We start from the raw sequence: 25,826 nt of genomic DNA on the forward strand, positions 1-25,826 counted from the left end.
CATAGGTAGAGCTGTTCTGCCTGGTGATTCCTAGTCCAGGGGCCCCTTCTAGCTTTTGCTCCAGGGGCTCCTCTGAGCAACCCCTGCAAGTGACAGAGTGTCAAAAGTACTGCTTTTTCAGCACACACGGGTCTTGCTTTGCAGCACCGACGACAGCCAAGTCACCTCTGAAACCATACTTCCTGGGCAAAGATTGTTCTGGGGACTCACAAGACTTTAACTCCCTGTGGGTTCCATTGAACTCACCCTCAAGTGACCGAGTGTCTCATAGTTTTTTTTTCCATTGATCGCAATGGTAAAGTTTAACCGGTTTTCAAAGTATTGATTTAATTTTCACTATAAATTCTATAACTCCGGTTAAACTGTACATACTTCATTTTGGTGTCTAAATTTATATAGAAATAGATTCTATGTTTATAAATTGGTGTCTGATTTCTTTTGAGTCATGTCAATTACTTTTCATCCATGTTGGTACTCTGAAATGCTTAACACATCTTCCTTTAAGTAAGTCAGCCTGACTGCTCTTTGCCACTCTTCCAGGACTGAGCTAAGGATTACTAAAGTGAATCCGAAGTCCATCTTTGGGTATTGTGTTAACATTACATGGTAAGGCACCCCAGCCATAACATGTAATATTTCCGCCTTGCTACACTTATGCTTATTTGAAAAACAATAACTTGTGTTGTTAAATAACTTTAGGCAATGAGTTTTAAGTTCTTAAACTATCTATAACTGTTGAATTTCTATGGCTTTGTGTGGGTGAACCATGAACCTAACTATAACTTCCCTGTACCCTTTGTTTTATTCCAGTAAATTTGTGTGTATATATATATATATATATTACCTACTGGCGGTCGCCAGTAGGTAGTTATAGTTAGGACCACGTTTCCATAGGAAAACCTCAACATTCTATTTTGAATAACTTTGGCGCCGGTCGACGAATCCTCGCGAATTTCTCAAAATAGGTGGGGCGCTACGCTCCGCTCCTACCCTGAAAGTCTCGGGGGGATCCGTCAAGCGGGGGCTGAGATAAAAGGGGGGTCCCAAAACGCGTTTTTCCCATGCATTTTTCCATAGGACCTTTAGAACGAGCTACAGCCCGAACGGCTGAACAGAATTACTCAAAATTTGGCAGAGAGGTAGTCCCTAGGTCAAGGAAGTGCCTTTTGTAGGTTTGGTGTAAATCTGTTCAGTAGATTCTGAGAAAATAGCCTTTAAATCAATATATATATCTGAGCCCGCTTACGGTACGCTTACCGTACGCTTACGGTAAGCGTACGGTGGCGTGCGCGAGCGCGATTCTGATTGGCTCTTAGATCTTAGTAAACATTCGAATCGGTCGAAACCAGGAAGAGGCGGCCGCCATTTTGTGTATTTCACTCTGAAAAAAAAGAGTGAAAACAAGGAAAGGGGGCAATGAGGAGAGTTACAGACCCCCTAACATTTGTAAGGGGGTCAAAGAAGGACAGAAAAGTACAAAAAAAACATTTATTGATTTTAAAAAAAATCACGGGGTACGCGTACGGTAAGCTTACGGTAAGCGTACGGTAAAAAAAATAAATAAATAAATAAATGAAAAGCAGATTTAAGAGTTTAGATATTAGGGAGCTCTAAAAAGAGCTGTTGTGTTTATGAAGTCATTTTTTAAGTGGTACCTACAAGTAAGTACCGATGCAGAGTCTAAGGTTCAAGAGGAAGACTCTGTTCCCTTCATCATTGAAGTGCACACCATCTCCTCTATAAATGTCTTGCATGTCATAACGCAAGTTGTTGTGGTAAATGGCACCCATACCATAGTCACGGAGGAAAGCAGAAACAGATTTGTTGACGTGCTTTCTTGCTTTGTCAATCTGTGGACAGAAATGATTGGACCAGTTCCATTTTTGCCTTTGGCATATGTTGGAAAACACAAAGGCAGTTTTAGGGAAAAGTGTAAACAGTTGTGCAAAGGTGTCCTTCATAAGCATTTCCAGACCTACCCCAGTCAAAGTGCCTAGGTCATTGCCACCACAGTGCACTATTATGAGGTCAGGGTGTTGGATTTGAATGAAGGATTTCACCAATGGCATCAATTGGTGCCACTTTAACCCTCTCTGACCAATCCATTTAATGTCTACATTTGGCAAAGCAAGGTCTCTCACCATACCTGTTTTCTCTGCAAACTTTTCACTCCAGAAGACATAGCTGTGCCCTACAATCCACACTGTGAACATCTTCAAAGGAGAACTGGATGCACTCAGGAGGTGTCTTTCAGTAGAATGGCAATATGAAAAGAAAGACAGTTTGGAAATGGAGGCATACATATTTTTTACAAAACAAAAAGAACTGATTGGCTGTTTCATACCATTCTAGAATAAAAACTAGGCTGTATGTGTAAATTAATAGAAGCATGTTTTGTATTGGTAAAAAAAAATGTGTAACCAAAGAACAGTACTATGGATTTGCTGTTAGGTTTGAAAAGTCAAGCACTCTTGCTCTGTGGAATTGAAACATTGTTTGGCGAACTTCTGACCTAACTCAACACAGCAGTGTTCCATGAGCTGTTGCTATGGTAGCAGGCAGAAGTCAAGTTGGGGGAAGGGTACTAGGCAGAAGTCAAGTTGGGGGAAGGGTACTTTTGGAAAAGGGTTGGTTTTCAACCAATAGAAATGTGTGATTACATTTGAAAAAAAGGGGGAAGCACTGAGATTTGAAACTTACAAGTATATGTGTGGAAAAATAGAGGGAAAGTTTGCCATTATCTGGTTCTGCTGAGAGGAGAGAGGTGAACACAACAGAGATCCTGGCTCTGATAATCTGCTGTTTGAGTGTCACATTTCTTTCACAACTAACTAATTTTAAAGGTGAGTTTACAGTTTGAGAGGGGATGTATGTGGTAACTTAAGAAATGAATAATAGAAATGGAAATTGTTTTTGTTGTAGTTACACATGGTGGTTTCATAATGTGTCAGTCTGTAAAAGTGATTTTCACTTGCCCCGAAAAAAAAAAGAGCAGTAAGTGTGCTTTCAAATTGGCAAAGAAATTTCGTTTTGGGACTAATGTGAAAACATGACTCTGTGTGCAGAGAGGAATTATAGGCAGAGATTTATTGCGTCTTGCTCTGGTGATTTCACAGTTGCATTAGATGGAAAGGGGGAGCGAATTTTTGGGGGAAGAAGCAGAGTCTTAGCACACACCCATGTGCTTGCCATGTATAGTCATGCACAGTATTTACAAGCGAGTGGGGTTTTCAGGTTTCAGTCTGTAATGCAAATACATTCAGCATCACTAAGGCTGGTTGCCCTTGCTGGAGTGTAGGCAGTCACTGAGAATACACATGGTGGTGGTCTGAAAAAACAGTTTGGACATGTGCATTTAAATAAATCAAAAAAAGTGGTTTCATAATGTGTCAGTCTGTAAAAGTGATTTTCACTTGCCCCGAAAAAAAAAAGAGCAGTAAGTGTGCTTTCAAATTGGCAAAGAAATTTCGTTTTGGGACTAATGTGAAAACATGACTCTGTGTGCAGAGAGGAATTATAGGCAGAGATTTATTGCGTATTGCTCTGGTGATTTCACAGTTGCATTAGATGGAAAGGGGGAGCGAATTTTTGGGGGAAGAAGCAGACTCTTAGCACACACCCATGTAAATATGTGTACTGTATTATAAAATGTTTTAAAAATATTAATACTTTTTTCTTTTTTTCCAGATAGATATAGAAAATTTTCGAAAACTACAAACATTTTTAAAACTATTTTTAAAAAAAACAAATGAATAAATATTTTTTCAGTGAGTATGGTAAGTCAATAATAATAATTGTAGTCTCTCAAGGACCTTGTAATGTGTTTATTGATTTTTAGTGTTTTTAAAAAAAAAAAAAAAAAAGTACGCGCACCGTACGCGTACGGTAAAAAAAAAATAAAAAAAAGTTTTTAAAAACATATGTAAAAAAAAGATGAAAGATAAGGTTGGCTCTTAAAAGAACCGTTGTGTTCATGCAGGGACAGAGGAAAGGAAGCATGGGAAAATTATTCAAAGCGACAAATGTGTTGATCTATTTTGTTGTTCACTAGGGAAACACTGGTCTCCCTATAGCAAATTAGATCTTGACAAAATGTGCATCGAATATCAACCTTCCGAAATCGAGGGTTGATTTCCAGAGGGCCAGCAAAAGGAGATTCTCCCCCCACAGATGAAGGGCTCACCTGACCTGCAGAAGAAGGAGTCAGCCCTGCAGATGATGGTTCAGGCTGAGCTGCTGTGGATGTACTGGCTTGTCTTTCTGAAGAGTTACCTCCAAAAAGATGACCATGTGTCCTTTTGTGTACATCCTGGAGGTGTCTCTTCATGGTGTGATTCCCAAAGGAATACTTCCTGTTAGGATTACCTCTAGAAAGTACACGCTTACACAGCTTACAAGTCACTAAGGGTGCATTTACCTTTTGCTGGCCTTCAGGAAAAGTAAAATAATCCCATACATAAGAGGGCTTTTGTTTCCTCGATCTCTGCCTCAAGACAGTGCTGCTAGTGCTAGCCTCACTCTCAGAAGAGCTCTGCTGTTCTGCCATCGTATCCCAAAGACAAACCAGCTCCTTCTCCCAAGGGATCACAAGCAGAAATGAGGGGAATGGGTGTGGTGTAGGAGAGTTCTAGAACTGAAAGTAGTTTCAACCAATCAAAAGTTGTGTTTCATGATCACATGACCTACCGTACGCTTACGGTATGCTTACGGTACGCTTACGGCAAAAGTGCGCATGCAGGTAAAAAAGACACGCGCTTGCACGCATGCGCATAACAGTGACTCCCGGCACTTCCGCGTAACGTGCGCGTGTAGCGTACACGCGTACGCGTCCCACGCGGAGTACGCGCGGCTACGCAAATTGCGTAACTATACGCAAGCAGCGTAGGAAAATTACGGACGTTGCGTAAACCGTACGCTTACCGTGAGCTTACGGTACGCGTACTAAAAAAATAAAAAAAAAAATAGAAAAAATGTACTGCAAATAAATTGTACATGTTTATTTTAAAAAATATATTAAAAAAAACATATTTAAGAATTTTAAAAATTTAATCATAGTCTTTATAAAAGGTAAGAAAATTAAAATAAAAATATGTTAGAAAAAATAGAAGAAAAAAAAAAATTAGCATTTAAAAAAGCTTGCAAATTCACTGAAAAAACCATGGGTTTCACACACATTATAGTTAGGAATTAGCATTTAAAAAACCTTGCAAATTCACTGAAAAAACCATGGGTTTCACACACGTTATAGTTAGGAATTAGCATTTAAAAAACCTTAGAAATTCAGTGAAAAAACCATAGGTTTCACACACGTTATAGTTAGGAATTAGCATATAAAAAACCTTAGAAATTCAGTGAAAAAACCATAGGTTTCACACATGTTATAGTTAGCTGGACATTTTACTCGTAAAAAACCAATGAAATTCCCCCGTTATAGTTAGTTCAGCTAACTATAACTCGCGCGCCCGCAATGAACTGCTGATGACGTCACATATTACATCACTCATATTACATCACTCATGACATGGTCAGTGACATCACTCATGACATCACTGATGACATCTCAAATGACATCACTGATTACGGTCGCGTGAGTTATAGTTGCCTGCAATAACTATAACGGGGGAATTTCATTGGTTTTTTATGAGTGAAATGTCCAGCTAACTATAACATGTGTGAAACCTATGGTTTTTTAAGTGAATATATATATATATATATATATATATACATATATTCACACGCAAGTTGCCCTCAAGGAGATGCCTCTTACGAAGGGGTTGCAGCACAAACCACCGCTGGCAGTTCGGTTCCCAGCCTAGCACAAGCTCCCCATGTGGCGTGCCATACGCGTTTCAAGCAAAGTGTCTGCTCTTCCTCAGTGGCTGCACAACAAATGAAGCAGATTGATCTCAAACTGAATTTATTCAAAATTAATAAGTCCCGCCCAATGGGCGTCAACCACGGCATTCTGGTCTCAGTAGTTCGAAAGGACTTGTAGTTTCTCACCATGTGGACTCTCTGCCTCACTTCGTTTTTAAAATATCAAACCCGTTTGGGTGAGAAGTCTTGGAGACTGTGCTGGAAACCTCGCCAATATATCCCAGCGGCTGAGGCCCCCTCCGTTCATGCACGTGCACGTGAATTCAAGCACGCAAGACCCGCTTGGAAGCGGTAGGGCATCTCCGCGGCCGGACCAGCCGCTTTTGTATTCACACGCAAGTTGCCCTCAAGGAGATGCCTCTTACGAAGGGGTTGCAGCACAAACCACCGCTGGCAGTTCGGTTCCCAGCCTAGCACAAGCTCCCCATGTGGCGTGCCATACGCGTTTCAAGCAAAGTGTCTGCTCTTCCTCAGTGGCTGCACAACAAATGAAGCAGATTGATCTCAAACTGAATTTATTCAAAATTAATAAGTCCCGCCCAATGGGCGTCAACCACGGCATTCTGGTCTCAGTAGTTCGAAAGGACTTGTAGTTTCTCACTATGTGGACTCTCTGCCTCAGTTCGTTTTTAAAATATCAAACCCGTTTGGGTGAGAAGTCTTGGAGACTGTGCTGGAAACCTCGCCAATATATCCCAGCGGCTGAGGCCCCTCTGTTCATGCACGTGCATGTGAATTCAAGCACGCAAGACCCGCTTGGAAGCGGTAGGGCATCTCCGCGGCCGGACCAGCCGCTTTTGTATTCACACGCAAGTTGCCCTCAAGGAGATGCCTCTTACGAAGGGGTTGCCGCACAAACCACCGCTGGCAGTTCGGTTCCCAGCCTAGCACAAGCTCCCCATGTGGCGTGCCATACGCGTTTCAAGCAAAGTGTCTGCTCTTCCTCAGTGGCTGCACAACAAATGAAGCAGATTGATCTCAAACTAAATTTATTCAAAATTAATAAGTCCCGCCCAATGGGCGTCAACCACGGCATTCTGGTCTCAGTAGTTCGAAAGGACTTGTAGTTTCTCACCATGTGGACTCTCTGCCTCAGTTCGTTTTTAAAATATCAAACCCGTTTGGGTGAGAAGTCTTGGAGACTGTGCTGGAAACCTCGCCAATATATCCCAGCGGCTGAGGCGCCCTCCGTTCATGCACGTGCATGTGAATTCAAGCACGCAAGACCCGCTTGGAAGCGGTAGGGCATCTCCGCGGCCGGACCAGCCGCTTTTGTATTCACACGCAAGTTGCCCTCAAGGAGATGCCTCTTACGAAGGGGTTGCAGCACAAACCACCGCTGGCAGTTCGGTTCCCAGCCTAGCACAAGCTCCCCATGTGGCGTGCCATACGCGTTTCAAGCAAAGTGTCTGCTCTTCCTCAGTGGCTACGCGCACGGTGAAAAACCTTAAAAAAACAAATAAATAAATAAATACATAACTTAGCATTTAAAAAAACGTACAAATTCACTGAAAAAACCATAGGTTTCACACACCTTATAGTTAGGAATTAGCATTTAAAAAACCTTGCAAATTCACTTAAAAACCATAGGTTTCACACATGTTATAGTTAGCTGGGCATTTCACTCGTGAAAAACCATTGAAATTCCCACGTTATAGTTAGTGCAGGCAACTATAACTCACGCAACCGCAATCCTCTGTTGATGCTAATACTGTATTTAGACACTTATTTACCCATGTCTTCTTACCATTAATTTTTAGCTATACATATATTACAAATATTTTTTTTTCAGAAAGACACATATGTCATCAGTGATGTAATATCTGACGTCATCAGCAGTGAAATGTCCAGCTAACTATAACATGTGTGAAACCTATGGTTTTTTAAGTGAATATATATATATATATATATATGTATAGTAGTCTCGCATTTGACTACTTTCCGATCGCAGCAGGATCAGCTGACCTCCCACCAATGGGAGCGCCATATAAGACTCTAAGGAGGGAGGAGGTGATTGTTTGGTTTTGCAGCAGCACCTGAGGAAGGCGGTCACGCCGAAATGCATTGTGCCATTACTGCAGTTGATGAATAAAGAGCCTCCTGAAGATTGCCCCGTTGTGTCCTTGTGGTTGCTTTCAAGGAGGTGACGTTTGGTGATACATGTCGCGGTTGCCAACACTGCGAAAACAAGGACCCGTCTACAAAGTGTCCTGGGGATAATTGGCATTTGGACTGTTGCAGATCGAGGTATCGATAGTTCCAGGACCGCCTTACAACAAAGCATGCCGGAGGCGGTTGCCATTGGCAGCCTGTGATTTCATAGGGAGAAGAGCATGATTGCAGCTCGACTCACGGCCCGGTTTGCACTCGAAGTAAAGGCTGGACGTTGGGGACCTGAGGGAGCTCTGAGCATCAGTAATAAAAGCAATCATCAGCCGCCACACGGCCCCCCCTTGACTTGGCAAACAACGGCACTCATTCGAGGAAACATTGTATCCAGCTGCCGGATTTATTTTTACCGATGTATGATGGGAATGGTAGTCTCGCATTTGACTACTTTCCGATCGCAGCAGGATCAGCTGACCTCCCACCAATGGGAGCGCCATATAAGACTCTAAGGAGGGAGGAGGTGATTGTTTGGTTTTGCAGCAGCACCTGAGGAAGGCGGTCACGCCGAAATGCATTGTGCCATTACTGCAGTTGATGAATAAAGAGCCTCCTGAAGATTGCCCCGTTGTGTCCTTGTGGTTGCTTTCAAGGAGGTGACGTTTGGTGATATATATATATATATATATATATATATATATATATATATATATATATATATGTGTGAACAAGGCTCTGGGTGAGCCGAAACGTTATGGCCGTCGCTCTGGGTGAATAAAAGAAAAAAAGCACCTTAAATTGGTTCGTGTACCGACTTCTTTGGCGTCAGCAAGAGTGTTTGAAGCTGGTGGAGCAGGTTGATCTGATATATATATATATATATATATATATATATATATATATATATATATATATATATATATATATATATATATATATATATATATATATATATATATATATATATATATGTTATTGGCAACTCCTGAGCATGCATCGCACTTGGATTGTTGTGTGGCATATATATGTCTTCATGTTGGCTGGTGGGAGGAACAGGGCCTCAAAGGTGTACACAAACAGACCTATGATAGGCATATTTTACATTGGCTCCATTTTATAGATGATGTTTTTCTTATTTGGAAAGGGGACAAAGAAAGTGCTGAGAGCTTCATACAGGCTATTAATGTCAACAATGTCAATCTTAGGTTCACATCCAATATCAGCAACTGCAATATAGAATTTTTGGATGTAAAAGTGTTTGTGAACGATATGAAGCTTGAAACCACACTTCATAGAAAACAGACCGAGGGCAATTCGAAACTGCACGCTAAGCACACACCCCAAACACCTCATTAAAAGCATACCATACGGAGAATTTGGCAGACTAAAAAGAATATGCAGCACTGAGACAGAAGTCAATAGGCGCCTTTCAGAAGCCTTTGATAGGTTCAGGAGGAGGGGTCATGATGAAAGAACCCTCCCTGAAGCAATGAACAAAATCAATACTAGATCTAGAGAATCCCTGTTACAGAAGAACCCAGAAACTATGCGCCCAGAACAGACAATAGAACCATCTAGTGGAGCAAATGATGGCACTATTAGGCTCATTACAACATTTAGTAGCCAAGAAAGACAGATCAGATCCATTGCAAATACCAATTGGCCGATCCTGCTTACAGACAGTGTTATGGCCACTCAATTGGCAAGATCACATAGGTTACATTTAGAAGAGCACTATCCATGAGGACACAACTAGTTAAGTATAGCCCTGAAATGAGCAAAGAAAGTACATGGCTTAAACCCAAATCAGTTTTTTTTAAATGCCCTTCATGTTGGGCATGTAGGTTTGGGATTAACACCACCCACTACACAACCCCATTCAGTCAAAAACAGATGATAGCTATTACTGGCAATTACAACTGCCGCACAGAATATGCTGTATATGTGTTGGAGTGCACATGCAAATTGAAATATGTGGGTAGCACCAAGCTGCAGGTGCATGTTAGAATCCTCCAGCACCTTAGAGCTATTATTAATAACGATGCAGCATACACTGTAGCCCAACATTTTAAAGCTATACATATGAATGATCTGAACTACTTGAAATACTATGTGATTAAAGCCATCCCAAAACTACGCAGATGAGGCAACAGGGAACGCATGCTTGAACAGCTAGAGTCGCACACTATGGTGCCGATCACGATCCGGTAAAAACCGGGTACGAACCGTCGGTCGGAGCGTTTTCCCCGTCCGACTCGTACCCGGTCGTAAAACTTTACAAACATGGAATTACGATTCGCACGGAAACACCATTTCCGTACGAATCGTAAAAAACACCGACCGACGAAAATATACATACGAATGTGATCCGGGAATGCTGCGACGTGACGTCGGTACACTTTCAGGCAGCGTTTCACGACCCAGGAATTACGATTCGAACCGACAGCAGTCCGGACGGCAATATTTTCACGGCACCCAAAAAGTGCCGGAAAAGCAAAGTATGGCGCGAATCGACCAGAGTAGGTGGCCCGGTACGCACCGTTCCCCCCCCAGCCCCCGTACGTACGCGCCGACCCCCCCCAGCCCCCGTACGTACGCGCCGACCCCCCCCAGCCCCCGTACGTACGCGCCGACCCCCCCCAGCCCCCGTACGTACGCGCCGACCCCCCCAGCCCCCGTACGTACGCGCCGACACCCCCCCAGCCCCCGTACGTACGTGCCGACCCCCCCCAGCCCCCGTACGTACTCGCCGAACCCCCCTGTATGTACACCCGTGTACGTGTCGAACCCCCCCGTGTACGTTCGAGTCGAACCCCCCCGTGTACGTTCGAGTCGAACCCCCCGTGTACGTTCGAGTCGAACCCCCCCGTGTACGTTCGAGTCGTACCCCCACCCATGTATGTACGGTGCGTACCCCCCGTGTACGTTCAAGTCGAACCCCCACCCGTGTATGTACGGTGCGTACCCCCCCGTGTACGTTCCAGTCGAACCCCCCCGTGTACGTTCGAGTCGTACCCCCACCCGTGTATGTACGGTGCGTACCCCCCGTGTACGTTCGAGTCGAACCCCCGTGTACGTTCGAGTGGAACCCCCCCCGTGTACGTTCGAGTCGAACCCCCCCGTGTACGTTCGAGTCGAACCCCCCCTGTGTACGTTCGAGTCGAACCCCCCGTGTACGTTCGAGTCGAACCCCCCCGTGTACGTTCGAGTCGTACCCCCACCCGTGTATGTACGGTGCGTACCCCCAGCGCTACGCGCTGGGGGTACGCACTGTACATACACGGGTGGGGGTACGACTCGAACGTACACGGGGGGGTTCGACTCGAACGTACACGGGGGGGGTTCGACTCGAACGTACACGGGGGGTTCGACTCGAACGTACACGGGGGGTACGCACCGTACATACACGGGTGGGGGTACGACTCGAACGTACACGGGGGGTTCGACTCGAACATACACGGGGGTATGCACCGTACATACACGGGTGGGGGTTCGACTCGAACGTACACGGGGGGGTTCGACTCGAACGTACACGGGGGGTACGCACCGTACATACACGGGTGGGGGTACGACTCGAACGTACACGGGGGGGTTCGACTCGAACATACACGGGGGGGTTCGACTCGAACGTACACGGGGGGGTTCGACTCGAACGTACACGGGGGGTACGCACCGTACTTACACGGGTGGGGGTACGACTCGAACGTACACGGGGGGGTTCGACTCGAATGTACACGGGGGGGTTCGACTCGAACGTACACGGGGGGGTTCGACTCGAACGTACATGGGGGGTTCGACTCGAACGTACACGGGGGGGTTCGACTCGAACATACACGGGGGTACGCACCGTACATACACGGGTGGGGGTACGACTCGAACGTACACGGGGGGGTTCGACTCGAACGTACACGGGGGGGGTTCGACTCGAACGTACGGGGGCTGGGGGGGGTCGGCGCGTACGTACGGGGGCTGGGGGGGTCGGCGCGTATGCGGGCACGTCTCCATGGTTGCTATGGGAGTTCGGTGCGGACGGTGTTTTTTCCATCCGGTTGTAACCTCGGACGCACGGGATGGATCGTGATTCCTCGGTCGGACTTCACCTTTCACATTTGTACGGTAAATCGTACGAGGACGTGTCGGACACATTTTCCGACCCGAGGACGTGTGGGGAATGATTCCCAATGCGGTTCGTATGGACTTTTTACCATGCGAATCGTGATTGCCAGTTCGTACGGCACTTGTACGATTCGTACAGTAAAAAGACCGGATACGAGTCGCACGGGGACATTTTTTACCGGATCGTAATCGGCACCTATATTGGAACTAAACAGCAAGACTCCCATGGGTCTAAACAATAATGAAGAGCTCCATAACTTTTTATAAAGCATGAATTCCTATTTATATAGTTTTTATAAAAACATATATATATTTTTTTAGAATAATGTTTTAGAATAATAGTTTTAGAGATATGGATTTTTACTAAGTATTTATGCAGAAAAAAAGATTTTTATTTTGAAAAATATTTTTTTACGGACGGTTGTATGAAGAAATCTATGAATGCTTTATTTAACTTTTTATGACGATGTCAACTGTATAAATGTTTGTAACACAATCCTATAAGATTCCTACTCTAATCAGCTATAATAGAATGTATATGATAGGGTCTCTAAAATAGTGAATACAATAGGGGTGACCATTATGAAACCCAGTAAGTTATGTAGAGTATATAGAGAAGAGATCAGTAAAACATCTGCAGTTACTTTAATGTAATAAAACAATTGCCAAAGAAAAGGCTCTCTTTTTATGTTAGATAAGAACAACAAGATAAAGTGACACATATGTATATTTGCACAGTAAAGCACCAAGCACTTTTTTTGCACTTATGGTTCAGAAATGTTAGCACACTTTGCACATTGGAGATAATGAGTTAGGCAGTTCTCGGCACATCTAGTAAGTTAAAAAAAATTCTCATAGTAGAGTGTTCTAATTATAGGACATCCTGATCAAGTCAATATCATTTGGAATTAGATGTGGCCCACATTACAAGTATCATAACGCATTTAGCCATTAGACAACATTATAAAATGATGAGGGCACAATTTAAGTTGTCACTATTGTGGACATCTTACCATGAATATGATTGAACCTAGTATGGATAACCAATTAATTAAGAAAAACACAAAAAGGAGTAAATCCAGGAGGCTGGTCAGAGTCTCCGAAAATCCTGGGAAACACACGCACAAAACGAAGAAAACTAATTCTTTTTAGAAGACCCCTCACTCACCAACCTGGTTGGTGACATGCTTCATCATAGGGGTCCCACCTGAACAGCCGAATGCCGTCCAGGTGTGCTGCAACACCTGATTACAGTGGAGCTGGTAGTTCTTCGTAGTGCAATGTGAGTGAATAGTGGATTAAAAATGGGCCAAATGTACTCACCAAAATGATTTTATTCTGGAGTCACTGATCCATGTTAAAAGCAACAGTGAGATACCTTACTTGGTTAGTTTGACCATTGGTATCTAACAGTGGAATAGTGTGAAAAAAAGTGAAAAAAAGAACGGTCTACATGTTTCAACCTATGTGGTGCTATTACTTAGGTTTTCGTCAGGACCAAGTGTAGTGACCCGAGCGGTGTACATACGCTAAGATGTACCCTACTCTTGATCACCAAAACCTAACCATGTACTCACGGCCAGGTAGCCTGTCATCCAATTTGAAGACAGAGGGAAATCTGTAAAAGAAAAACACAAAATTACAAGCACACGCAGTGTTACGTGTGCGAATACAGTGTTTTCAATGTAGGCAATACTTGATGTGTTCCCAGTGGTATGTAGCAGGAGCATACAAAACCAAAGAAGAAACCTTCGGTTGTTGGTAGTAGAACCAATAGCCAGACTCACTACTGGAAACCTGATCATGAAGTGATCATAATTCGTGGAATTACACGAGCTTGAAAAACCGCTAATGAAATGCAAAATTCTTGAGTTAAATCACAGGAACTAATTAATGCCAATGGAAAACTCAAAGCACCCAACTTTCATTCATCGTTCAAAGTAGGTGAAATAGCGATCAAGCAAAGTGATGAGTGCGTGCCTAATTTAAGCATGCGTGCTAATAATGGTAGCATTGTGAAGTGCACATGGACACGAAGGGGGAATAAAAGGCAAAGCTTACTAAAAGACGCGTAATAGCGGGCCTCATAGAAGCCAGGGTCGAGGTGGCAGCTCAGGAAAACACGATCTGCAGAAAGATGTAATGCGGTAAAACAGAGTCAGAGGGACCGCATACATCGGGGGAAATATCCAAAGTGATCCATACAACCCCAAAACATGGAAGAAGAGATCACTTACTCTGTGGAGCTGGACACCGGCAATTACGCCTACCCTAAACGACCCGTACCGACTCCCCGAGGAAAGCCTAGATGCATCGTCTTGGCGGTTGAAGTACTTCCTGGTGACGGTGCTCAGGGGGCGTGGTGACGCGGGTCACGTGATCGGCGTGCTTAGTGATCATCATTGGTCACCATGGTGTGGTATCAACATAGATAGTACTTTATAGAAAGGTTACGCACACAAACTCATTATTTAGAAAGGAACTTCCTAGTAACGGGGCTGAGGGGGCGTAGTGACACGGGTCATGTGATCAGCGTGCCTGAAGATGATTATTGGTCGCCATGGTGAAGTGTCAACAGAAATCATGCTTTATTGAAAGGTTACGCACACAAACTAATTCTTTTGTGAGGAGAAACGGTGACGCTAGTGAGGTCAAATCGGGGCGGTGGTGACCCAATCCTGTGTAAATAGCGGAGCTAAGGCGCAACAAAGGCATATTCGTTACAGATGTGAAAAAATGGTGCTTAACCCCATGGTGTCAAAACCTCTAAGCCTAACGTCATCCATAAAGTGATGGACAAGAGAGAGCCATTGTTCACATACAGCCAAATTATTGGAGAAGGTAGTATCAATTATGTCAACACAGTCAACGTCATTCACATTAGTGTCTCAAACTTGTAACACAATTCTGCCCAAATTTCAGACAAACAGCGTCCTGGACACCCTAATGAAGAGTATTAACAAGACTCTGGGAGAAACAGCCAGGTAATTGGAGAAGGTAGTATCAATTATGTCAACACAGTCAACATTACTCACATTGGTGTCTCCAAACTTGCAACACAATTCTTCCCAAATTTCAGACAAACAGTGTACCGGATGTCCTAAAGAGGAGTAACAAGACTCAGGGAGAGACAGAGATACAGTCAAATCATCTAGAAAGAACAGTGTTCCAAGGAATATTATCATTCAACCCATTTTATGGGTGGATAATCTGTAGATCCATCTTTGTTCTTTCTCGAATAGACGTTCATGAGTTTTTTCGCCTGTTTGAATCTGTTCAATGACAGTCCATTTCATATCATTGGTGGTATGATTAAACTCAAGGAAATGCTCAGTTAGTTTTGTTGTGATCCTTTTGCACCTTATTGTACTGCGGTGTTCACATATTCGTTGCTTAACCTTTCTGCTTGTCATCCCTATGTACTTCAAACTACACGGGCATTCAATCAGATAGACCACATTAGGGCTGTTGCAGTTTGTATGGGTCCTCTGGTTCCACGTTTTTCCTGATTCTAAGGCTAGAGTCTTCGTGTTTTGAGTCAGGTGGCACACGCTACAGATGCCGCATTGATAATGACCCACCACGTTTGGTAGACCCCAGGCATTAGTTACCGTCGGGGTGCCTCCTTGTGGATAGGTCTTAGGGCGTGTATTCACCAGGACATCCTTCAAGCTCCTTGCTTTCTTAAAGGAGAAAAGAGGTTTCTCCCAGTGTAAATTGCCAGTATTGATAATAGACCAATGCTTGTTGATTGATTTAGTCATGAGGTTAGACACTGTGTTATAGGTGGTTACACAGGTTAATGGTGTTTCATCGTTCCTCTGTATTTTGGCCTCAAGGAGGGCTTCCCTGTGTTGGTTGCGTGCTCTCTTTTTGCACTTATCAAGTATATTTTTCGGGTAACCTCTGTCGGAAAGTTTATCTGTCAGAGTCTTTGCTTGGGCACGATAATCTGTGACTTTACTGCAATTGCGGCGTAGTCTCAAGTACTGGCCATAAGGGAGGTTTTCCCTCAGGGGTCTCGGGTGAAAGCTTTCAAATCTGAGAAGATTGTTTCTCGCAGTAGGTTTATGGTAAGTGCTGGTCTCCAGATGGTCATTCTCTTTGGTAATTACCAGATCCAAAAATACAAGGGTGTTGGGATTAGTCGTATGGGTAAATCTCAGATTGTGATCACACGTGTTTATCCATACACAGAAATCAGTCAAAGACTCAGGAGAGCCCTGCCAGATGACAAGGACGTCATCGATATATCTCCTCCAGAACCTAATTGTAGGAAGGTGGATATCTGACTATGGTTACCCCCAACTTTTTGCCTAGTGTCTAGCTGGTTTTTCGACTTAGTTGGCCTGAGATCCTGCCATTCAGGGTCTCAGGCTGTCTGCTCTCTCTTTAAAATGGACTCCATGTACCCTAGGTACATAACCAATTGGTAAGGATCACCTTATTGGACCCTGTACAGTGTACCCTAGGTACCCAGGGCATAGGTGTACCCTAGGCCTCCCAGGGGCTGCAGCATGTATTATGCCACCCCTGGTCTGGCCTTCCAATCAGACACAACTGGCTGATCACTCAGCTGGGGCAAGGTCGTGTAATCACCCCTTGCTTAGATATAGTATGCCTATATCTACCCTTATATATAGACACATGTGTACCTATCAGTCACTCCTATGGCAGGCCTTAACAATCCTGGAGGCAGAGTGCTTGGTAACATGTGAGATGGTGCTCTATCATGAGCTGAGCCTGTCTGCAGCTTTCGGAACCATGTCCTTATAGCTGTTCTATGATATAGACTACCATATACTCTTAAAGTGCCTTATAATCTTAAACGGTTATGGTAACTATGGTTTGGCTTTATCAAAACATGTCGTGTAAGGTGTCTAACACTTTGGAATAATACCCCCATACCATTTCTGGTGATGAGGATATTATCCCTCCCTTCTAGAGGGAGAGACATGTTAAAATCCTACTTTGCTGTTTAACTCTAACCAAAGCCTCAGCATCACAAAATGGATGCTGCTGCCACAGACACAAGTCTGACCTCCTGCAGCTGGGAGTGATCCCAGCCAGGGAGGCCTGGACAATAGGTTTCCTGCTTGGGGAGGTGCTAGCACCTCCCCAGACAGCCTTTAGTGTATTGGGGCAGGGTGGGCTGAAAGGAATGAGACATGCCTGGGGCACACAAGGTGTTCCTTGCATAGTCCAGTTCAAACCGGCGCTGGGGCACTCCAGCCCCAGCTCTGGCGCGAAACTGGACAAAGGGAAGTGGGTGTAACCACCCCCTCCCAGGTCCCACCCATAAGGCGTGACCTAGCAGGTATCCCAGCCCCCCAGATTAGTATAAGAGTGGGAGTTGGGCCTCAAGACTTTAGATTATCCTGAACCTGCAAAACTGAACAGAAACTCTGGACCTTCGACATTCGACGAAAGAAGAAGACTGAAGAATCTCCCTTGAAGCCAAGGAGTGGCTACTCTGTGCAAACAGGCACCATCAAGAGACTACCCTTTGCTTTGCGACCGTTCTACGAGGAACCGACTGCAGAGCCCGACCAGAGCCTTGACTTCCAGACTTCTCCGACCCTCATCCACATCTGCAGCAGAGCTGAGATCCGTGGAGGCGACGAGCGACGTGGGACCGGCTACCTGGAAAAAGTGGCTAGTAACTTACAGCGCAGCTTCTGAGGTACCCTCGAAGTTGTGCACCGGGGATTGAGAAGCCCCAACCCCAAGCACCATCTGCACCGAAGATCAGCCCCCCACACTCCACGAGTCCTGCGTGGGGCCCTTCAGCATTTTCCTGCTTGCCGCGTCTGTCTGGTTGCTTGCCCGCTGGCTAGTGGCCTCTGTGACGACGCACCCTGAAATCTTCTGCGCTGGTTTGGCTCCTCCAGACTGGCTCCCGCTTCTCTGCAAAGAAGAAGCACCCCAGACCTTCCTGGTCTGCACCAGAAGCAAGTCCTTCGTTCTTCGTGGGTTCCGCTTGCCAAGGCTTGGTGAGTCCTAGTCCAACTTCGACGCCGCCGACAGCAAGAGCCTTCGTGGGACAGCTCGCCTCCTGGTCCTGGTCGTCCTCGACGCTTCCTGGTCCTCCTGGCTGCAGCGACAAGCTTCACCTTCACCTGCAATCTTCACGACATCGCCTGGTTCCTTCCTGGTTCCACGTGGTCACTGGCTAGTGACCTTGACTCTGTCCCCTCTGCTTGCAGGTTTCTTCTCTTCTTGATCCCAGCCTTGGGATCCACCGGACACTCTTCACTGACTGCCTGTCAGCATCTTTCTTCAGGCATCCATAGGAGTCGACGACGAAAACGACGCATCTTCACCCCTATGCACCCGCAGCCTGTGGGCTAGGTAACTCGGGTACTCCGGTGCTCATCAGGATAATGACTATCCTAGTGTCTAGTTTTCAAGTCTCAACTTCCTAGCTACTCCGGAAGTGTCCTAAATCTACCGTTTTCTAAACTGTACTATTGCTATTGACTTTTACGCATTACGCGTGAGTGTTTCCACTCTGCATACGAATCCCGTGGGCCTCCCACTTCCTAACTAACGCTAGTGTAGTGTAGCCCCAGCGACTCCCTAGGCCTAGGCCTATTCTATTTCCGTGACAGTGGTTCTTATACCACTTACTTAGTATATGGTTTGCGTGGCCCCTAGGGCCTAACTGTATTACTTACCTGTGTGACTTAATGTATGCTTAAATAAGACTGTGTTGTACTTACCTCTAATCTCATAAAGAGTGCTGAGGGTTTGACTAGAATAAATACACTTTATTTTATATATATATCTGTTGTGGTGTCCTTTCATTTGGTATTCAAGGGATTATATATGGTATCACAGCTGGCTTCACATGCCATTCGGAGTTTAGCCTAAGACTGCTCTTGTCCATGCTACCACTAGGATAGCTGGTCTATAAGGTTGACTTTACAACCAATCACCATAAGGGTATTTGGACTGATATAAGGTGTACACTAGAACTAGTGACATCATACATCAGGCCAACTTCTCACATTGGTGAGCAGCGGTTGGGATCTGAGCTTGCTGTTGTAATACCATTGTAATCTTGAGATACTAAATTGAAAGATCACACAGATATTGTCTAGGTACATATAACATAGATTATAATACTTAAGTCCTACTGGACTTTGTAGTTGTAGGTTGAAGGGAATAACACACCCTGACTACAACTACTAGAGAGGTTTAGTAGATACAACTAGTGTAGGTAGGTGCACACACCACACCCTCACTAGATCATGTCTCTGAGAGGAGATCAAGTGGATGCTCTCTCAGTAGGATCAGGTCTGCAAAAGACCCCCTCTAGATATGATACCTTAACATTCCAGGAGATGAGACACTTGTGTACCTCCAGAGGAATAAAACAGGGTGCAAACCCTACCCTCCTTCAGTTAAGACAACTCCTAGAGGAGTATGACATTATTAGGGCATCTCAGGCAGGTACCCTAGGTACAGAGGAGGGTCTACCCACCACAGAGGAGTCAGAGGAGACTTCAGATGAAGAGGTAGACAGCCAGGGCCAAGTAGGAAGACTTAGCCAGGCTAACCTAAGCTTACATGGGAGTTTGCATGGGGTCCCCCCATACAGACCCCCAAGTAGGCTTGCACAGAGAAGCAGGAGGGACAGATCCCCTTCAAGGGAATCCATCCACTCCCATGTCTCTAACATCTCTAATGCTTCCTCTCACAGGGGAATGACTTCCCATGAGAGAAAGGAGCATGAAGCCAGAATGAGGGAAGCTAATCTGAGGATTCAGAGGGAAGAACTTGCCCTTGCCAAAGAGAAGCTTGCTCTGGCTAGAGAACAAAAGTTAAGTGGGTTAGAACCCACTGGTGGCAGCAACATTCCTAGAGATAGGGATAGGTCTTATGACCATAGAAACCTAAGCAAGATAGTCCCCCCATATCAGAATGGGGATGACATCCACAAGTGGATGACTGCTTTGGAGAGGGCCTGCAAAGTACAGCAGGTACCCCAGAGTCAGTGGGCAGCTATCTTGTGGCTCTCCTTTTCTGACAAAGGTAGAGACAAGCTCCTCACAGTCAGTGATGAGGATGCAAACAATTACAAAGTCCTGAAGAGTGCTCTGATAGATGGGTTTGGCTTAACCACTGAGCAATATAGGTTGTTGTTCAGAGACACCCAGAAGACACAGACACAGGACTGGTCTGATTTTGTGGATTGTGCCACTAAGGCTTTGGAAGGTTGGTTAAATGGCAGCAAGGTGCAGGACTATACAGGATTGTACAACTTGATTATGAGGGAGCAGATCCTTAGTAATTGTCAGAACCAGCTTCTCCATCAACACCTGGTAGACTCAGATTTGACCTCTCCCCAAGAATTGGGAAAGAGGGCAGATAAATGGGTCAGGACCAGGATTAGGCCTAAAAATCAGGGTGGTGACCAAAAGAAAGATACAACCAAGCCTCAAGAGAAGGGTGGGGATAAAGCAAAAGAGAAATCTTCCTCAGGGCCCCAAAACTCCACACAGGGTGGTGGGTCCCAAGCTCCCTCCTCTACCACAGTTAAAAAGCCTTACTGCCATGTGTGTAAAACACCTGGGCATTGGAAAACTGACAGCAGTTGCCCACAGGCTAAAAACAAAACTGTTCCTCCAACTACTCCTGTCACACCACCTATTACTGTAAGCAGTAATCCCCCAGGTGGTGGGAGTGCCCCCAAAAATTTGGTTGGGTTTTCTTGGGGAACACAGGGGGACTCTGGCTTAGCCAATTCCCCTACAGCAGCTACTCTTGTCTGTGATGGTGGCATGGGGTTTGCCAACTTCACTGCCTGTCCCAACACTTTGGGTAGGTACAGACAGGAACCCTACATCAATGGTAGAAAAGCTGAGGCCTACAGAGACACTGGAGCTAGCATCACTATGGTGGCCCATAGGCTAGTTCCCTCTGAGCAGCTTTTGCCTGGTTTCTCATACCAGGTAACTAACATTGATGGCAAACAGAACAGTCATCCCATGGCAGAGGTATGTCTCAGCTGGGGAGGTGTCACTGGCCCTAAAAGGGTGGCAGTGTCTCCAACCTTGCCTGTGGACTGCTTACTGGGGAATGACTTAGAACTCTCAGCTTGGGCTGGAGTTGAACAAGACACCCATTCCAAAATGGTAGGCCTTTCCCAAAAGGGTAGTGGGGTTGTGCCAGTCACAACCCCTGTCCAAGCAGATTTCCTCCCTGAAAAGGTTGGAAGGGCAGTGGTAGCCACAGCCCAGGCACAGACAGACTTCCCTGTAGAAATTGGCAGAGCTGTGACAGTCACAGCTCAAACACAAACTGAGTGCCTTCCTGAAAAGGTTGGCAAGGCTGTAATGGTCTCAGCCTATACTCAGACTGACATAGGTGTAGTGAAGCCTGAAACTATGGATCACTCCACACAAACAGAGAGTAGTGGGGAGGAAGAAAAGTCTCCCTCTCCCCAGACATTAGGAAAAGGTCAGCCTCCTCAGGGATCTGACCTCACCCCTTGTGAAGGAACTGCCCCAGAGGTAGCCAGGCCTGGCCTGGCAGAGCCTCTGATGTCAGTGGCCCCTTCCAAGGTGGGACCCAGTCTGGTGCAGGTAGCCTGCCTCTCTCTACCCTGCCTCAGTCAGCCCAGGGCTGCAGAGGTCAGGGAGGCCAGTGGACCCCAAGAGGGCCCCTGTCCACAAGAACCCCCCATCAAAAGAATGAGGATTGCCTGGCTAGTAGCCCTAGCCAGGTGATGGGTAAAAACATTCCTGAGGGATCCCCTTTACAGGTAGTTAGGGACCTCCCCCAGAGGGATTCTGTTGGGCACAGGCAAACATGGGACCTTAGGGCCCCAAACCTGACCTGTCCCCCCAGTAAGCCCACAAAAGGGACCCAGCCTCCAGCTTTAGGTAGCCAGAGGCTGACCCTGAGAGCACAGTGCAACTCAGTGAAAGAAAGAAAGGCATCCATGGTGGAGGATGATTGGAGGAAGCTGAGGCCTCACTTTGAGGACACTCACTTCAGTACTCCATCTCAACACCAGCCTTTTACTTTGCAAAGACACACCCAAGGTAGAGATTCCCTATGGTGGAGACCCTATGATACCTTTAGGATGAGGGATTGCTTAGTGGACCATGAGACAGGGGGTAACCATGCCAGTGCTGGTTCTTCCTTATATGGCCACTTAGGCAATAGAGGCTTACCTTGTCAAGGCCAGCCTTATCTCCTTTCGTTTGGGGGGGGGTTGTGTAGGAAGGTGGATATCTGACTATGGTTACCCCCAACTTTTTGCCTAGTGTCTAGCTGGTTTTTCGACTTAGTTGGCCTGAGATCCTGCCATTCAGGGTCTCAGGCTGTCTGCTCTCTCTTTAAAATGGACTCCATGTACCCTAGGTACATAACCAATTGGTAAGGATCACCTTATTGGACCCTGTACAGTGTACCCTAGGTACCCAGGGCATAGGTGTACCCTAGGCCTCCCAGGGGCTGCAGCATGTATTATGCCACCCCTGGTCTGGCCTTCCAATCAGACACAACTGGCTGATCACTCAGCTGGGGCAAGGTCGTGTAATCACCCCTTGCTTAGATATAGTATGCCTATATCTACCCTTATATATAGACACATGTGTACCTATCAGTCACTCCTATGGCAGGCCTTAACAATCCTGGAGGCAGAGTGCTTGGTAACATGTGAGATGGTGCTCTAGCATGAGCTGAGCCTGTCTGCAGCTTTCGGAACCATGTCCTTATAGCTGTTCTATGATATAGCCTACCATATACTCTTAAAGTGCCTTATAATCTTAAACGGTTATGGTAACTATGGTTTGGCTTTATCAAAACATGTCGTGTAAGGTGTCTAACACTTTGGAATAATACCCCCATACCATTTCTGGTGATGAGGATATTATCCCTCCCTTCTAGAGGGAGAGACATGTTAAAATCCTACTTTGCTGTTTAACTCTAACCAAAGCCTCAGCATCACAAAATGGATGCTGCTGCCACAGACACAAGTCTGACCTCCTGCAGCTGGGAGTGATCCCAGCCAGGGAGGCCTGGACAATAGGTTTCCTGCTTGGGGAGGTGCTAGCACCTCCCCAGACAGCCTTTAGTGTATTGGGGCAGGGTGGGCTGAAAGGAATGAGACATGCCTGGGGCACACAAGGTGTTCCTTGCATAGTCCAGTTCAAACCGGCGCTGGGGCACTCCAGCCCCAGCTCTGGCGCGAAACTGGACAAAGGGAAGTGGGTGTAACCACCCCCTCCCAGGTCCCACCCATAAGGCGTGACCTAGCAGGTATCCCAGCCCCCCAGATTAGTATAAGAGTGGGAGTTGGGCCTCAAGACTTTAGATTATCCTGAACCTGCAAAACTGAACAGAAACTCTGGACCTTCGACATTCGACGAAAGAAGAAGACTGAAGAATCTCCCTTGTAGCCAAGGAGTGGCTACCCTGTGCAAACAGGCACCATCAAGAGACTACCCTTTGCTTTGCGACCGTTCTACGAGGAACCGACTGCAGAGCCCGACCAGAGCCTTGACTTCCAGACTTCTCCGACCCTCATCCACATCTGCAGCAGAGCTGAGATCCGTGGAGGCGACGAGCGACGTGGGACCGGCTACCTGGAAAAAGTGGCTAGTAACTTACAGCGCAGCTTCTGAGGTACCCTCGAAGTTGTGCACCGGGGATTGAGAAGCCCCAACCCCAAGCACCATCTGCACCGAAGATCAGCCCCCCACACTCCACGAGTCCTTCGTGGGGCCCTTCAGCATTTTCCTGCTTGTCGCGTCTGTCCGGTTGCTTGCCCGCTGGCTAGTGGCCTCTGTGACGATGCACCCTGAAATCTTCTGCGCTGGTTTGGCTCCTCCAGACTGGCTCCCGCTTCTCTGCAAAGAAGAAGCACCCCAGACCTTCCTGGTCTGCACCAGAAGCAAGTCCTTCGTTCTTCGTGGGTTCCGCTTGCCAAGGCTTGGTGAGTCCTAGTCCAACTTCGACGCCGCCGACAGCAAGAGCCTTCGTGGGACAGCTCGCCTCCTGGTCCTGGTCGTCCTCGACGCTTCCTGGTCCTCCTGGCTGCAGCGACAAGCTTCACCTTCACCTGCAATCTTCACGACATCGCCTGGTTCCTTCCTGGTTCCACGTGGTCACTGGCTAGTGACCTTGACTCTGTCCCCTCTGCTTGCAGGTTTCTTCTCTTCTTGATCCCAGCCTTGGGATCCACCGGACACTCTTCACTGACTGCCTGTCAGCATCTTTCTTCAGGCATCCATAGGAGTCGACGACGAAAACGACGCATCTTCACCCCTATGCACCCGCAGCCTGTGGGCTAGGTAACTCGGGTACTCCGGTGCTCATCAGGATAGTGACTATCCTAGTGTCTAGTTTTCAAGTCTCAACTTCCTAGCTACTCCGGAAGTGTCCTAAATCTACAGTTTTCTAAACTGTACTATTGCTATTGACTTTTACGCATTACGCGTGAGTGTTTCCACTCTGCATACGAATCCCGTGGGCCTCCCACTTCCTAACTAACGCTAGTGTAGTGTAGCCCCAGCGACTCCCTAGGCCTAGGCCTAGGCCTATTCTATTTCCGTGACAGTGGTTCTTATACCACTTACTTAGTATATGGTTTGCGTGGCCCCTAGGGCCTAACTGTATTACTTACCTGTGTGACTTAATGTATGCTTAAATAAGACTGTGTTGTACTTACCTCTAATCTCATAAAGAGTGCTGAGGGTTTGACTAGAATAAATACACTTTATTTTATATATATATCTGTTGTGGTGTCCTTTCATTTGGTATTCAAGGGATTATATATGGTATCACAGCTGGCTTCACATGCCATTCAGAGTTTAGCCTAAGACTGCTCTTGTCCATGCTACCACTAGGATAGCTGGTCTATAAGGTTGACTTTACAACCAATCACCATAAGGGTATTTGGACTGATATAAGGTGTACACTAGAACTAGTGACATCATACATCAGGCCAACTTCTCACACTAATGTTGGAAGAAAAAGGGTTCCGAGTGTCCAATATAAACCGTTTTTCAAAATCGAAGACATAGAGCCCTGCCACACTAGGCGCAAAGGTACTACCCATTGAAGTACCTCCTATTTGGAGAAAGAGGGTTCCCTCATACTCAAAATAGTTCCTCTTCAAGGCCAATCTTGCACAATCTAGGTGGTGTGCTAAAGGTCCATGAGGTTTCATCCAATGCTGTCTCCAGTACCCTCAGAGTGTCATCCTGTGGGATGTTGGATAGAGGCTCTCGATGTCTAGGGACACTAGAATGGTGTTCTCATCCACTGTGATGTCTTCAATTAGTTTGAGCAGATTTTTTGTGTCCTGTAGATAAGTGGAGGTTTTTTGTACCAAAGTTTTAAAAAAGAAATCGCAAAACCGTGATAAAGGTTCCAGTAGACAGCCTATACCCGATACAATGGGTCTTCCAGGCGGTGGAATCTTGTTTTTATGCATTTTTGGTAGAATATAAAAATATGGGATCTTCCCCTCGTTGGAACGCAGGAAGGCAGCTTCTTGTTTGGAGATAAAGCCCCTAGTTTCAGCATTGTCTACCAATCATGTAATTTCCTGTTTCAAATCATTTGTAGGGTCGGTTTGTAAGACTTGATAGTTTTTAATATCAGAAAGTAGTCTCTGGCATTCGGCATGGTAGGCCACTTTATCCTGGATCACTATTCCTCCGCCTTTATCCGCTTGTTTTATTACAATGGTATTACAAGATTTTAGA

Source organism: Triturus cristatus, chromosome 7 (assembly GCF_964204655.1).
Source record: "Triturus cristatus chromosome 7, aTriCri1.1, whole genome shotgun sequence".
NCBI classification, from domain to species: Eukaryota; Metazoa; Chordata; class Amphibia; order Caudata; family Salamandridae; genus Triturus; species Triturus cristatus.